Source organism: Toxorhynchites rutilus, chromosome 2, assembly GCF_029784135.1.
Source record: "Toxorhynchites rutilus septentrionalis strain SRP chromosome 2, ASM2978413v1, whole genome shotgun sequence".
In the NCBI taxonomy this organism is placed as follows: Eukaryota; Metazoa; Arthropoda; class Insecta; order Diptera; family Culicidae; genus Toxorhynchites; species Toxorhynchites rutilus.
In genome coordinates, this window is record NC_073745.1 from 296322239 (window position 1) to 296338182 (window position 15944).

The window sequence follows — 15944 nt, forward strand, 5'->3', positions numbered from 1 at the left end:
TCACAAAAAACATATAACATATAAACATATAACTTTTGTAGCAAATATTACTACCGCATTACCAAACTGTTTGAAGTAGTGGTACTAAACTTTTTCTTAATAGGAGCCGCAAACACGCGCTAGCCGTGGTGTCGCGTGGTTGTTCACGCAGGACTACGAAATTATAAACGGCGTGAGACAAATATAGAAAATGAAAAATGAAACTGCTTAGTACAATTGTTTGGTAACACTGACAAGGGCGATGCAAGGATGCTTTCACTGAGCGAGCGGCACGAACGTTTTGCGAGCAATAAAATGCTAATTTGAGCAGATTTTGAAATTAAATCTCAAAATTAACATGTACTGTTGATTGCTCGCTGTCTAGAGCGACAATGAAACACTGAACTTACTGAATATCCAAGTAGTTTTCCAGTATCTCTTGGCAAAAATTACATTTCCAACGCTCCAAAGAACACTTAAAACGGAAACAGAAATTCCAAACCGAATCGGGTGTGATGTGGGATGCCGAAAAACACAGCTCTTACCGCTGAAAAACACCTTTCTCACATCCGGCTTAGAATGCACTTTGATGCCGCTTTTAAACCGGATTCACGAAAAAGATTGGATCGATCACAAAAAAAAGTCACCAATAAGTCATCCACGATTCATCATTCATCTTCATCATTATACCAATAAATCCGAAACAATCCCAAATTCACAGAAAAAAAAATAAAAATCAATTCGCTTTTGATTACTTTGGATATTATTTCAAAATACATCGAATTTTTTAAAATAACTCTTTAGTCGAAAGTTTTGGTGGTCTCAAAATGGACGGATGGGTCGTTTTTTGTAGAAACAGTTCAAGATGGGTGATTCATGATTCATTTTTATTATCACTTGAACAACATACGATATTTGTGTCCTTATTGTGAGACACGTAGCGCGTGTAACTGTTTGATTTTTTATTTTGGTTTTATTTTAACTTTACGAACTTTTTATTTTTCATATATTTGAATACCAGACGACGGAGAACACCCATGGGAAAACTGAGAAGGTAACCGGGACAACAACCATCCAGTAAAAGGAGCGACGATTTTGTCTCGTGGCTCGTCGCGTTGCAAGCCTTTGACGTCTTTGATTTCTATATAGGGGGGTAACTCTACGAAACATTAAGAGATTTCAAATGCATATCACGCAGAATCGCTTTTATTATGTATGTTATAATATATACCATTAGACGACAAATTTACCCACAATTTTTTCCTCTTGAGACATGGGTAGGTTTTGCGAGCAAGTGCGAGGCTAATTCATGTATTATTTAAATTTTAAAAATAAACCTAGTCGAAAGTTCATGTCAAGTCAAGATCGATTTAATTGCGTTCATTTGTAGAAACAGTTCAAGATGGGTGATTCATGATTCATTTTTATTCTGGCGTGAACAATATACGAGATTTGTGTCCTTATTGTGAGTGCGCACTCAGTATGAATTGCAAATATTCTTTTCGTGTTAGACAAAGGCGGCCCGAGGCCATTAAATATTTGTTCCCCCACCACTGGTGTTTTCACGGCAATCCGACCACATGCATCAACTACTGATTAATTTTCACTGCAATGGAATTTCAAGCATATTTATAGATTTTTCTGATTTCAATAGTTTTCGAGCTATTGAAAAGTTGGGTCAATAAGACAAAGAGGTATTAACGCTCAAAACCTAGCACTCCAAATGTAAGAACGTTACGTTCCCACCAAACTGTACGCTATTTGAGCCATTCCATGCCATTCCAAAGTTCTTAGATTTTCAGCAAAAGTGGTAATTTTGTTCTTTATCGCAAGACATTAGACCCGTTTTTTTATTAGGGTGCCCATTTCCATTTAAAAGTGGTCCGAAAAATCAACTTTTATCCAAAAATGAATTACTAGACCGATTCAGATGATCGACATATCAAATTAAAGACGACTTTCCACATAACTCATGTTGAGACCAGAGAGGCGTTTTTTTCGCTTTTGAGTTATGATTTTTCAAAGTTAACCGATGGTTCGAAAAATCATTTTTTTGATTTTTTTCCAACACAAAAATTTATAACTTTTGATCTACTGGACCGATTCTGATGATCGACACATAAAATTAAAGCCAATTAGATAGTCTTTTTTGAAAAATATTAGACTTGCGAAAAAAATTGATTTTGATTGATTTTATATTTTTTTTGAAAGCTGAGTTTTTTTTACATAACATCCAAAAATCTGAGATGTGTTACTTTTCGTTTTTATGTTATGATTTTTCAAAGTTAACATGTTCTCAGTCTTCGTTCAATATTTCTATGCGACTATACTGGATGTATGCGACTAGAATTCAATTAATTGGCAAATGTATCATTTTTTCAAAAATAGCTAGCTAATTGGCTTTAATTTGATATATCGATCATCAATCATGAATCGGTCCAGTAGTTCAAAAGTAATAAATTTTTGAACAAAGTCTTTTTGGGAAAAAGTGAAAAATGATTTTTTGGACCATTTGGACCAAGTTAACCAACTTTGAAAAATCATAGCTCAAAAACGAAATAAACGCCTCTCTGGTTTCGACATATGTTATGTGAAAAATTCTCAGCTTTTCAGAGAAAAATATAAAAAAAATATAGCACCCTCGGTCCCGAGAGTAAGGAAACGATAAAAAACGAATACAATCAATAATAACGAGAACAGAATTCAATTTTTCTGCAGGTGTAGTATTTTTTCAGAAAAGTCCAGGTGATTGGCTGAATCAGTATAGTTAGTTCAAAAGTTGAGTTTTTGAAAAAAATCATTTTTGGAGAAAAAAAGAGGAAAAAGTTGAAAGTCGGTCAACCCTTAAATGGAAATGGTCACCCTACTGAAATTAAAAAAATAAGGGCGATAGAGAGACGCGTACAGATTGTGTTCATATAAATTCGACAAAATCGGTTCAGTAGAATTTAAGATATCGTGTACGCCAGCTTAAAAAAAAATGTTTCGAGAAAAACGCAATTCAATTGTTATGGTACCAGGTTGGAAACCGCATCACTAAAATTACTATAACTCGGTAAATAATGGGGTTTTCGAAAACGTTATTTCTAGGGTATATTCTTGTATGCCTAAACGTCAGGAATATGAAGAAAAAAATGTGATTTTTTTTTCAAATTTCTAGACTAGAATACTGCCTTAATGCATCTCGAATATATCGTTAATCTACCGAATCATGATTTTGTCATGGCTGGAAAACATAAGGTTATTCCGTCTGTTATCGCAGGATGCAAAATAAAGCTAGGGCACCTCGATCATGCTGAAGTAGTTCTCTGCAGTGTTTCAATATACGTTGCAGTTCGTTCAGGAACTGTTCTTCGAACGCATTTTCTCATGGGCTCGATTTTCAAAGTGTGTGTGAGATGTCTGAATTCGAAATTATTCGGTACCAAAGAAGAATGAAGCCAGTATCCATAATTAATGTGGATGGAGGACCAGACGAGAACCCTCGCTTTCCATCTTTCCCGGTAGGTTAAATACTTCTTCGTGATCATAAGGGATCTCACTTGGATGGAAAACTCAAAACAAGGGATCCGGAATTGGAAACTAAACTTTTTGAGTATGCAGGGGAATCGTTAGCTGATCTGTGGTATAACTTAGCGATCGATGGATATCCCGTCAAAGTAGAATATATTAAGTCCGGAAACTCCCAAATCGACGAAGCGTAATTAGTACGATATTAGGCCGAGTGGTTTGCTCGTCACGTAAGGACACCCAAGACCTTTTGCAAGTAGTGAAATGTAACAACAGGAACTGCTGCATTGAACGAAGGAGTAGTTACTTTTGTGTAAATCAACATCAATTTACACCAGTCCATGTTCTTCTCAGCTAAACGCCAGATGGTTTGAAAGCACCAATCCCAACATATGTGAGCAATAATTTTCCATTTCGGTTTGTACGAAATTCTATGAATTTGACGAAAGTTCTTCCGAAGTCACTACTTGCATATAAAGAAATTCCGTCTGAACATATGATTCCGACTTGTGCAGATATCTGATTTTTTAAGCGTTGATATTCTCTTCATTAAAAAAAGCTATAAAAATCTAAACGACTTTGAATTTGTGTACAGATCAGCGTTACGTAACATAAGGGGGAGGGGGTACGCCTTGCGTTACTTTTTGTTACATAACGTGGAGGGATCCAAAAACCTCATTTTTAGCGTTACGTAATTTGTGCAAGTTCGTTGGTTTAAGTTCACAGTGGGTAAGCAATAACCGTCCATTAACGGTTTAACTATTTTTTTTTGCATCAGAAATTCAGTGTTCGTTTCACTTTATATGGACGTAAAAATAAGATTGTGTACGCGGATAACGAGATTCGTGTCAGGAAGAATAGAAGTGTGGATCTAAGTCAGGTTGAATGAAGAAGCAGATTTGTATTCATTAGTCACGTCAATTAGAATAACCATTTTATAGAAAAGTTCAGTCATCCTCGCTCTAACGTTTGTCAATTTATTTTCTAGTCAATTCACATCATGTTGACCGCAAATGTCGAAGTAGTCTTAGTCGAAGCGAAGCTACTGAGAAGAGTGTTGATTTCCGGGCCCTGGACTGAAGAATTGTGCATGCTGTGAAATCGCGAATTGCTTGTTTATGCTGGATAAACGGGCGGAGCTTAAGTTGCAATAACACGACGATTTATTGGGTGGCTCGTCGCGTTGCGAGCTTTTCCTTTTCATCTATACATCCGAGAATGGTAATCTCCATTGGAAGCCTATGAAGGGAACCGAGAAAATACCTATTCAATAAAAAACGCGTTCATTTAAACGTCGGATCTTATAGGGTAAATGATCCTGGTTTGTCCAATTTAGGGTGTTTTCACGCAACTAGTCAATGCAAAACGATTTTTCTTCATGAAAATCACATATAATCAAAACGAGTTTGGGTTTGTTGAAAAGCCCTAATTCTCTAGTTTCTAATTCTGTCAAAAGTCGTTGAAATTATTCAAATATTTATTTTTTAACGATTTTCGTCAAAGAGAAATTATGATCATGGTTTGTCCGAAAAATGATCATGGTTTGTCCAGTTTTAAAAATCACTATTTTTGAATTTAAAAAATCAAAGTTAAAAGTAGATGTTGCATTTCTTATTGCTTGAGTTCACTGTCATCATATTGATTCATTCATAATTTAGGCTTTCTTCAGAATATTGCCTTTTCTTGGGCATTTTAAAAGTGTTCACCTCAACACACTCAACACAGAAGAACTTTATTCCTGCTTTGCGCGAGGGAACCATAAACAAACTGCAGCGCGCCAAGTGGTTGCCATGTGGACAAAACAACATTAGTGAATCGGACAACTCATGATCAGAATTGAGGTAATCGAAATGCATTAATTACATGGTTTAGCCAAGTAAATCTAATACAAATGGTGTGCAACCACTATGTTTACAATATTTGTAAGTTTTATAATCCAGAAAAGATCTGAATACGTGCCAAATAATCATCTGATGATTGATTAAACGTTAGCTCAAGTAAGGGATGCATCGACACCAATAGAAGGTGGATTTTATATTCCTTTAAAACATGTGAATCCGTAAAAATATACCATAAAACTACTGTAAATCATGAAGAAGTCAATATTATTTATATGATTTGAAATATTGCAAAAGTATGCGCCATCGGCTGTTTACTAAAGCACAGTGAATACGATTTTTTACGTGGATATGCCAATCATTGATACTAGAGCTAAAATTATTAGTAAATAATGTTTTTATGTTTATGTTTGAAAAATATTTGCTATAATTCTTCTTCGTGTAATATTTTTCGCATATATCGCAAAAAAAACTAGTTTGGCGTCTTTCGCCTTTTATTTTTCTGTTTGAACATACATAACAATGTTCTTTACATCTACACAGTGCCGCAATACATGGAGTTTTCCATTAATCTTTTCCTGAAGCATGGATGACAAATTTTGTTTATATTGAGTACGGTTATCTATTATTCATAGTAGCACCTTTTTGGTTCGTGAATAAGTTCACAAGACATTAAAATTCGTTCAGAAAAAGTGTGAACTGATACAACATTGTTGCATAAATTAAATATTAGTATACTTTTTTGCTGTGGTGGCTGAGAACAGACAAACCACCGCATAGGGTTAATACAGAGTTTCTGAAAAAAACTCAGATAAAAAGATTTTTTGAGACCAGAAACACAGATTTATTATGGCAACTCTGGAGGCCATCCGTTTCTCTCTCTCTCTCTCATTTACTCATTTTCACTCTCTCTGTCTCATTTTCTATCTCCCTCTTTCTCATTTTCTATCTCCCTCTTTTTCATTTTCTATCTCCCTCTTTCTCATTTTCTCTCTCTCTCTTCTCATTTTCTCTCACACTCTCTCTCTTTCTCATTTTCTCTCTCTCTTCTCATTTTCTCTCACTCTCTCTCTTTCTCATTTTCTCCCACTCTCTCTTCCTCATTTTCTCCCACTCTCTCTTTCTCATTTTCTCCCACTCTCTCTCTTTCTCATTTTCTCCCACTCTCTCTCTTTCTCATTTTCTCCCACTCTCTCTCTCTTTCTCATTTTCTTTCTCTCATTTTCTCCCTCTCTCTCTCTCTTTCTCATTTTCTCTCGTTCTCATTTTTTCTCTTGTTCTCATTTTTTCTCTTGTTCTGTTTTTTTTTCTCTCTTGTTCGGTTTTTTTTCTCTCTCGTTCTCATTTTTTCTCTCGCTTCCTAATCTTTTTCCCTTTTTTTGTCTCAGTTTCTCTATCTATTTCTCATTTTCCCTCTCTCTTTCTCATTTTCTCTCCCTCTCTTTCATTTTTTTCTCTCTTTCTTATTTTCTCTTTCTATCTCATTTTTTCTCTTTTTCTCTCTCTTTCTCTTTTTCTCTCTCTATCTCTTTTTCTCTTCCTCTCTCTTTCATTCTCTTTTCTCTCTCTCGTTCTCTTTTTCATTCCTTCTTTCTCTCTATTTGGGCCCTTGTGTGCTCGGATCCGGGGAAGCCAGTTCGTATTCTGTTCCAATTCTTTCATTATTCATTAACCCTAGTGCTACCCCTGTACGGAGCATTGCGCCGAAAAGTATGCACATCGCGCTGGTGTGATCGAAGAGCAGTATGAATTTCATATCGTCTAAAGACGACGCTCGTACACACAGCTCGTCGCGCGGATGTCGTCTGTAGACGATTTTAATTAGGGTTAATTCTCTAATGTTCTGCCGACAATGTGTCACGTGGACGGCACCAATGGTTGTGTGCGGGGTTGCCAACTATAATTTTAAAAAATCAGGCAGAACGAAAATAAAAATCAGGATAAATCAGGATAGCTCATATTGGGTTGTCCGAAAAGTTAATGTCGATTTTTGGGAAAACAAAAACATCATTTTCCCAGCACATGTTTGCTTCCTCGTCGAAAACTACTGCGAGCCATACATGTGAAATACAGCTCATATTTTCGAGTAATTCTCGAGTAATGCAGACATTTGTGTTTCATTTGTATGGCAGCCCCTCCTTAGAGAGGGGGGTGGAGTGTCTAACCACCGTGAAAACATTTATTGCACCCTAAAACCTCCATATACCTATTTTGGTTTCGTTTGCTTGATACATTCTCGAGTTATGCAAAAATTTGTGTTTCTTTTGTATGACAGCCCCCCTTAAAGAGGGGGGGTGGAGTGTCTAAACACCGTAAAAATATTTATTACACCCTAAAACCTCCACATGCCAAAGTTGAATTTGTTTGCTTGATTATTTCTCGAGTTATGCAGAAATTTGTGTTTCATTTGTATGGCAGCCCCCTCCTTAAAGAGGGGGTGGAGTGTCTAACCACCTTAAACACATTTATTGCACCCTAAAATTTCCACATGCCAAATTTGGTTTCATTTGCTTGATTCATTCTCGAGTTATGCAGAAATTTGTGTTTCATTTGTATGGCCACCCCTACATACCAATTTTCATGTTGATCGGTTCAGTACTTTTCGAGTCCATTAGAATCAGACAGACAGACACACAGAAATCCATTTATATATATATATATATAAGATAATGTAAAGAGTACAAAAAATAAATTGAGTGTTCGGGAGCGTGCTGAAAAATCTGGGAAATCCTGAAAAATCAGAAAAGTTGGCATCTCTGGTTGTGTGGTTAGCGTAACAGCCTCACAACCCGGCCGCCTTTTCTACGTCCTCCTTCAGGAGAGATCTATTGCTGAGGCATTTCTGGATGATCTGCTGCAAGGTAAAAATTCTGATCAGTAGGAGATCAAGCCTTTTCGGGATGCATTCAGTTTCCGGTAGAACTTTCGCGTTTAATGTGTATCATTTCTTCTTAGCCTTTTCGGGCCCGAACTAAGTTGAGATCCTAATAGCTCCTGAGTGGTTTCATGCATTTGAGAGGCTTCGTTCATCGTGGAACGTTGCTGTTCACTGCACCGATAAATCATCATTCCTTCATCCGTTCAAAAATCTAAAGCAGTAGCTGATTACTGTTATTCCATACACTCCGTTCAATTTACATTATTCGCCACATCATGGTCCGTTGTGGCGCAGATTCCTAATCTCGAGGCACTTCGACAGCCCTCCACTCCAGACTCCAGAGCAGCATAAGCAAACCCATCATCCTTGTGTTCTGCGCGTAGTACGCGTAAACATTAGCTAACCCAACCAACGCTAAAACATTATAGTCCTGGCCCGACTAGTTCTGTCTAGCAATAATACGAATCTGCTCGCTCATTCCATTCCCGAAATTCCACACATTATTCCAATAACAGCGTGCCGTCAAACATAAGCCGGCGCGCGTATGCAAAAAGCCAAAAAATTCCGAGATTTGACCTTCCAATGTTTTTTTCTGCGGCACCGTTGTTTGTTGTTGTTGTTTTCTCCTTCAGCGGCTGCTGCGATAGTTATTTATATCGAAAAAGTAATTATGAATGCAATATAAAACATGTCCTCTTGCTAGAAACCAGTTTTCCAAGGTCACTCCGCGATAGCCTGCTTCAAGTGGTGCTATTCCAAACCATGGAAAAGGAACAAATACGGAGCGATCCCATCAATCTAGCAACACTTGTGCCCTCGCACAGCGATCCGTCAAGAGAGCGAGATACGAAAGTGCACTGCTTACATGATCCGCGGGGGTGGCGGCTAGTGCAAAAAAAAAATAGCATACAAAAACAATAGGACTCGCAAGTGCGATAACGAGCGGAATTGAGCAATTTGACCCCAATATGGCATCGGTCACCGTTTTTCACCGCGCTACCGCTGCTATAGCGCTTTGCTTTCGATTCCACTGACAGTTTTAGCTAGTTATATATACGCATTTGCAATACAGTTATTTTTCCATCTTTGCGATGTGGCCTGTTTCAGCAGCACTGGGTGGAAACATTTTACTCACCACTGGAGCGCGGCGATGGATATGAAACCATGTCCGATAAAGATCTACTTTCCCAAAAAACAAAACCTTCGCACCTTCGGGAGAAAATGTAAACACCAAATAGAGAAAGTCCGAACGGTTGTCGAATATTTTGGTTGTCCATGCAGCACACAGCAGGTGCGCAAAAAAAGCATTGCGATGCTGTAGTGTAACGAAACGTCCAAATAGCGTTTACCCTTGATACATTGCGTTAGATTGGTTCCATTGCAAATCGTCAGAATTGCACATAAACTTACAAAAATCCCCATGTTTACATTTTTTCTAACTATCGTCTCTCCGATTCCGACTTACGTGTCCTTTCTTATGAGCGCTGGTACACAATGCTCCTCTTGCCTAGGTTTCCAACCCGTTCCACATCCGTTCCGATCCACCGCTGCGTCCCACACCTGACTACCACTGAATAACAGCAGTCCCCACAGGCGCAGCAGGCCACCACCGTACGCGACGAAATAAATTTGCAACTTATTTTTCTTGTTTGCTTGCTGCGATTGGCCTTGTCTTTGTGAAGGCAAAAAAAATGTTCTGAAATTTTCACAATCACTTCACTCGATTGCTGCACTATCCACATGAAAAGTGCAGCGACGTTTTTATTTTCCACTCGCAGATTACCACAAACACCCAAACAGTTGCTTTGTTGGGAAATTTTCTACACAATAAGCACTTTTTCTTCACGGAGAAATAGAATAAACATAGGAAAACTTTATTTTCTCGCCCGCGAATCGATGTGGATCGCTCTACTGCTGACTACGCGATTACGAGTTTTCCTCCGTACTTAATGTCCTTCCACAGCTAAGTGGATGTTTTCGTATTTGCCTTTGTCAGAGCGAATGTCATCACATCACGATGACATACAGCAGTGCGGCAAGATGTTTTGTCATCTTTTTTGTACCGATAAAATGACAAGTAAGCGAAATTAAGCTACGTGTACACACAGCTGTTGCAACACGGAAAACATTCGTGAAAGGCGCAAATAAATTTTATTAATGAAAGCATTTTTAGCTAAGATCAGATAATAGCGGGTCTTTACGGACCAAATTTCTGTCAGTCGCTCTGATTTCTGATTGGCTGATTTCGATAAATTCTGTAAACAAAGTCGATCAGACTTTTTTAAAAAATCATCTGGCAACTCTTCATTCCACTTTTAATCGAATGTTTTCAAATCGCAGGAGTAAACATTTACGTGACTGTGACATCGTTTGTTGTTATTTCGTTCGGAAAAATATTATATCAGGGAAAGTGAACATTAAAAATGCGTTACTCAGTGAAAGGCTGCCCGAATACGAGTGAAAATGTTCGCGTAAGCTTTTATCGTATACCCTCAGAAACTTACAGACCAAAAGAGAAACCAAATTTCCACCGTGGGCGCGATGCAGGCTGCCTTCATTGCAGTGATGCAGCGGGGATTTTCCATTCGCATGGAACTTTACATCACTGTGGCAGATTGAGGGACTCGTTTCTTCGGAGACAAAACACAACACACGCTTAAACTGTAACTATGTACATTGTATTTTACTTAATACTATAGAAATATACATGAAATTATACAGAGTTATAAATTATACAAGCACTTAAATTTCTTCTTAAATTCTGCTTCAAATTTGCTGCTGTTGCCTACACTCTGCTGTCTTAAATCGAACTGGTGTGCTGTCCTTGTACTGCAAAAACTATCATCCAATCCGTTGGCGGAGCATGTTCGATTCTATTAGGCTGTCAAAAAAGTCCTGCGGTATTTCCGCGAGGTGTCGTTGTAAGCGCGTAGTTCTAGTTGTATTCATTGTATCGAGTCATTACTATAGCTTGTTGGAAAGGTATTTTTGCGCACTATAATATAGTCCTTGACAGGGTTTTGTTTGGTTAAGTCGTTCGTGAGTTATAGTGTCGCAAATATGGAGCAAAATAAAGAGAAAATCCGACATATTTTACAGTACTACTATGACAAAGGCAAAAATGCATCTCAAGCTGCCAATAAAATTTGTGCAGTTTATGGAACCGATACATTTTCCATTTCCACCGCATAACGATGGTTTCAACGTTTTCGTTCTGGTGTAGAGGTCGTCGAAGATGCGCCACGCTCCGGAAGGCCTGTCGTCGAAAATTGCGACAAAATCGCTGAATTAGCCGAGAAAGACCGGCATAGTAGCAGCCGTAGCATCGGCCAAAAGCTGGGGATAAGTCATCAAACCGTTATTAACCATTTGAAGAAGCTTGGATTCACAAAGAAGCTCGATGTCTGGGTGCCACACACGTTGACGCAAAAAAACATCTTTGACCGTATCGACGCATGTGAATCTCTGCTGAATCGCAACAAAATTGACCCGTTTCTGAAGCGGATGGTGACTGGCGATGAAAAGTGGGTCACTTACGACAACGTGAAGCGCAAACGGTCGTGGTCGAAGCCCGCTAAAGCGGCTCAGACGGTGGCCAAGCCCTCATTAACGGCCAGGAAGATTCTGCTGTGTGTTTGGTGGGATTGTTAAGGAATAATCTATTATGAGCTGCTTCCCTATGGCCAAACGCTCAATTCGGACCTGTACTGCCAACAACTGGACCGCTTGAAGGTAGCACTAATGAAGAAGAGGCCATCTTTGATAAACAGAGGCCGCATTGTCTTCCATCAGGACAACGCCATGCCACACACTTCTTTGGTGACGCGCCAGAAGCTCCGGGAGCTCGGATGGGAGGTTCTTTTGCATCCGCCGTATAGTCCGGACCTTGCACCAAGTGACTACCACCTGTTTTTGTCCATGGCGAACGAGCTAGGTAATCAGAAGTTAGCCACAAAAGAGGCCTGTGAAAATTGGCTATCCGAGTTTTTTGCCAATAAGGAAGCGAGCTTCTATAACAGGGGTATTATGAAGTTGGCATCTCGTTGGGAACCAGTCATCGAACAAAACGGCGCATATTTGACTTAAAACAGAGGATTGTAACTAATTTTATGAACAAATGAAAATTCAAAAAGAATACCGCAGGACTTTTTTGACATCCTAATATTTGTAGAAGAGCTGTGGATTGCACTTTAGGGTCTGGCGTCGAGGGATTGCATCGCATACATCTGATTTCTCTTCAGTGCACTTGCGACTATACAATTTTGATAGAAATACATCGTTACATTTCAACCGGAAAAGAAACCTCGTGAGATACCGTAATGCCTTCTCCACAATTAAGCCGGTAGTTGACTTAGAAAATTACGTCCACCATCAACACGAAGCGCAGATTGCTTTACCGTTATATTCATCACCAGCACTAGCGGATCATAATTATGCGGATTTCATTCGGCCAGCTTCACTAGCAAAACTGTTTCGCCGACGTTAGAAAAAAAACGTCCCCAAAACATTTCACTTTTGCTATGTATGTACGTATCAAAATTCGCCAATGTCGAATTTCGCTCCCACATTAAAATCTTGGAGTAAACTAAGGGTTATTCGTAGTTTGTTGATATTTCGTCAGGTTCTGTTACCTTGCAATATAAAATGCTCTTTCAGAGATTTTAATAATAGTCATTATTTCTGGAACAAACAGGAAATGCATCGACAAATGGTTAAGTGAGTGTCAGGGCACTTAGCCCTTCTGATCAAATAGAGAAAAATTTACCTCCCAAGCACTAATATCGCCACCAGACGTCGACACTGTACATTTGTCTATCTTCTTTGATCAATTCTCTTCATCTACATTCTCTTTCATTATTACCTCATCGGTAAAAGCATTTCCTAATGTATTCGACGATAAGAAGTGTAAGAAGTAATCTCGTTCATCAAACTACATAGCAAAATTGGAGCAAAATCTGTCTGAAAGGCCGTGATTATCGAAAGAGAAAGTCGCTGAAGAAAATCGATCAAAGAAGATAGATCCTTTTGGCATGTTGCTCTAGATATAAACAAATCAGACTATTCTAGAGCAACATATCAAAAGGATCTATCTTCTTTGATCGATTTTCTTCAGCGACTTTCTCTTTCGATAATCACGGCCTTTCAGACAGATTTTGCTCCATTTTTGCCACGTAGTTTGATTAACGAAATTATCTCTTATGGCGGGTTTACATTAGGGAGATCTTTAGCTATAGATGGATTTATTCACGTGAAAATAGGTGTATACGGGTGAGAATAAATATGATACACTTATTCGAGGTATATATAACATGAATAAATTCAGCATATGTAAACGCTTGTGAATTTCTCACTGGTGAGAAATCACTAAAGTTGGATGCAAGTCTACTTCAGGTGAATAAATTCACCGAAGATATGAATATATTCATTATAGAAGTTCACGCTAGTGTAAACGGTTGATGCGATTTCTATAAATCTCATCATATTTCTTCACATGAATATATCCCTAGTCTAAACCCACCCTTACACTTCTTATCGTCGAATACATTAGGAAATGCTTTTAACGATGAGGTATTAATGAAAGAGAATGTAGATGAAGAGAATCGATCAAAGAAGATAGACCCTTTTTACATGTTGCTTAGTATTAGCGAATTCGTTTTTAAAACTGAGTTAGTGCCAAACTGACTCTGTAATAGAAAACCGTTTTCAGTTTCACGAATGCGGTGGTTTGTTGGTGTGCGTTATATAGCCTGATTTGTTTATATTTGTGAATAAAACAACGTTTTGACAGCAGTTAGTGTGGCACTAGGGTTGAAACTGAAGAAAAACGAATTCACTTTAAATATATCATAGAACGATTCTTTTCTGTCTTGTCTAGATGAATCATTGTTGTTTTTGAACATCAAATACGTTTTTACATGGGAATTTAAACATTTTCGAAATAATCTCTCATTAATGCTAAGTGAGGGTGACGATGGATCAAGTATAAAATTGAACATATACAACTAAATTGCAAAAATACACCAATACACTCACAATTAGTATCAATTCTCCAAATTCTACACTTGTCACACCGGCCGTGGTCAGACCTATGAAGTGGAATTGGAGGCAAATTCTTCGCACGTATAAGCAGAAAAACGTTTCCTTGGCGACAACATTGAAAAAGTCGCATTTTCCAGGATTGCTGAAGCCACTAAAAGGACAATCAAAAGAGCAACTTTGTTTCGGGATTCAAGAAATGTGGCATTTATCCGATTACTATGAAGCCGCTACTTAAGAGCATCTCACATGTTCCAAGTTCACCAGAAAAGAAAAGAGGACAGAGGAATCGACGAATTCCTCAATTTGAAACGAGAGATAGTAACAGAGCCGAATTTATCCTGTACATTTTTTCTCATGTTGTGTATCACACAGTAGCCATTTTTAGGCGTAACAGTATTCCTATATTATAGATACACTTTTTTTTATCTATTACACATTAGCCATTTAGGCGTAAGAGTATTCCTATTATATCGATACACAACCTATTGTTCGAATGTTCACAGTTGGACTATATACACAGCGGGACTGTTGATATGAGGCTTCCATTGTTGTGTTACAAGCAGCACCAATTACCGATGCAGCAGATCGTATGCGGAGTCACAGGCTGGGATCACCATAACATGATGATTGTTGCATTCACATAGTAGCTAGAATAACACACAAAGATGGTCAGTTGAGGGCCCTGAGTTGTGAGCTCATGATTGTTCGCTTAGTAGCGGACACGCAACCAATTAGGCTACGAAAAGCCCCTAGGGCGACAATAACAGAAGACATTGTCGACGATAGAATGAAGAAAATTCTACTAATATAATCATTTCCATCACACTTCTAGGTGAATTGACTCTATTTTCTTAACTCAAATAATCATTCAAGACACTTTCATGTTGTCAAATTATTTTCAAATCATTGAGAAATTGATTTCCGAACATAATTCTTAAAAGAAAACCATATGCATTACTTCGACCCATTGTCACCCCTTCTAAGGGGTGAATTTATACCATAAGCCTGGTTATTTGCAACATTAGCGTCATCTGATAAAAGTAGAATGTAGGATAAGAAATTCTTGTTTGTTTGCTACTTTTAACTAATTTTTTTATTATTGGGTTACTTAGTCTGCTCTGACTGAACGCCGATCAAATGATACACAGGTGTGATTGTCTCAACAATTTTTATATTTCTCTCTCCCACCCTCACTTTCTACATTTTTAGTTAACAGTTAACAGTTCTAACGTGTTGCACCTACTGAACTCAAACACTGCACAATTTCTGTAAAACCCCTGCTCGCAACAATGGCCAAAGGGGATGAACCATTATAGCTGCCAGGAAAATTCAAAATAGCATTATTGGCTATTAGTTCGAGTACAATTTCTAGTTAATTTTGATGCACAGCGGTATGCAATGGGGAATGTTGGCATTGGTTTAAACAATCGATTTGCGCAGAATGTGCGATTAAATGTTCGACAATTTTCAAATTCCCCAATCCAGCTGCAATATGAAGAGCGGTGTCTCCACCTTTGGTTTTCTCATTTATATTTGCTTTATGAGCAACTAATTGTTTTATAACATCTATATGACCATTCTTCACAGCCAAGTGAAGAGGAAATAATCCTTCGATGTTTTAGGAGACTTAACTTTCCATTCCTTCATCAAAAACCTCACCAGCTCCGAATGACCATTTTCAGCGGCATGATGGAGCATCG

General features: G+C 38.2%; 1 protein-coding gene across 4 annotated transcripts in view; it reads right to left on the reverse strand.

Annotated features, from left to right (window-relative positions):
- The window catches only part of LOC129767342 (protein dopey-1 homolog), a 39608-nt gene extending 29422 nt beyond the window's left edge, over positions 1-10186 (reverse strand). For all 4 annotated transcript variants that reach the window (XM_055768093.1, XM_055768095.1, XM_055768094.1 and 1 more), the window contains exon 1: positions 9671-10186. The gene's annotated coding sequence lies outside the window, so the exon portion shown is untranslated. The remainder of the gene's footprint in view (positions 1-9670) is intronic.
- Positions 10187-15944: the final 5758 nt, after the last annotated feature.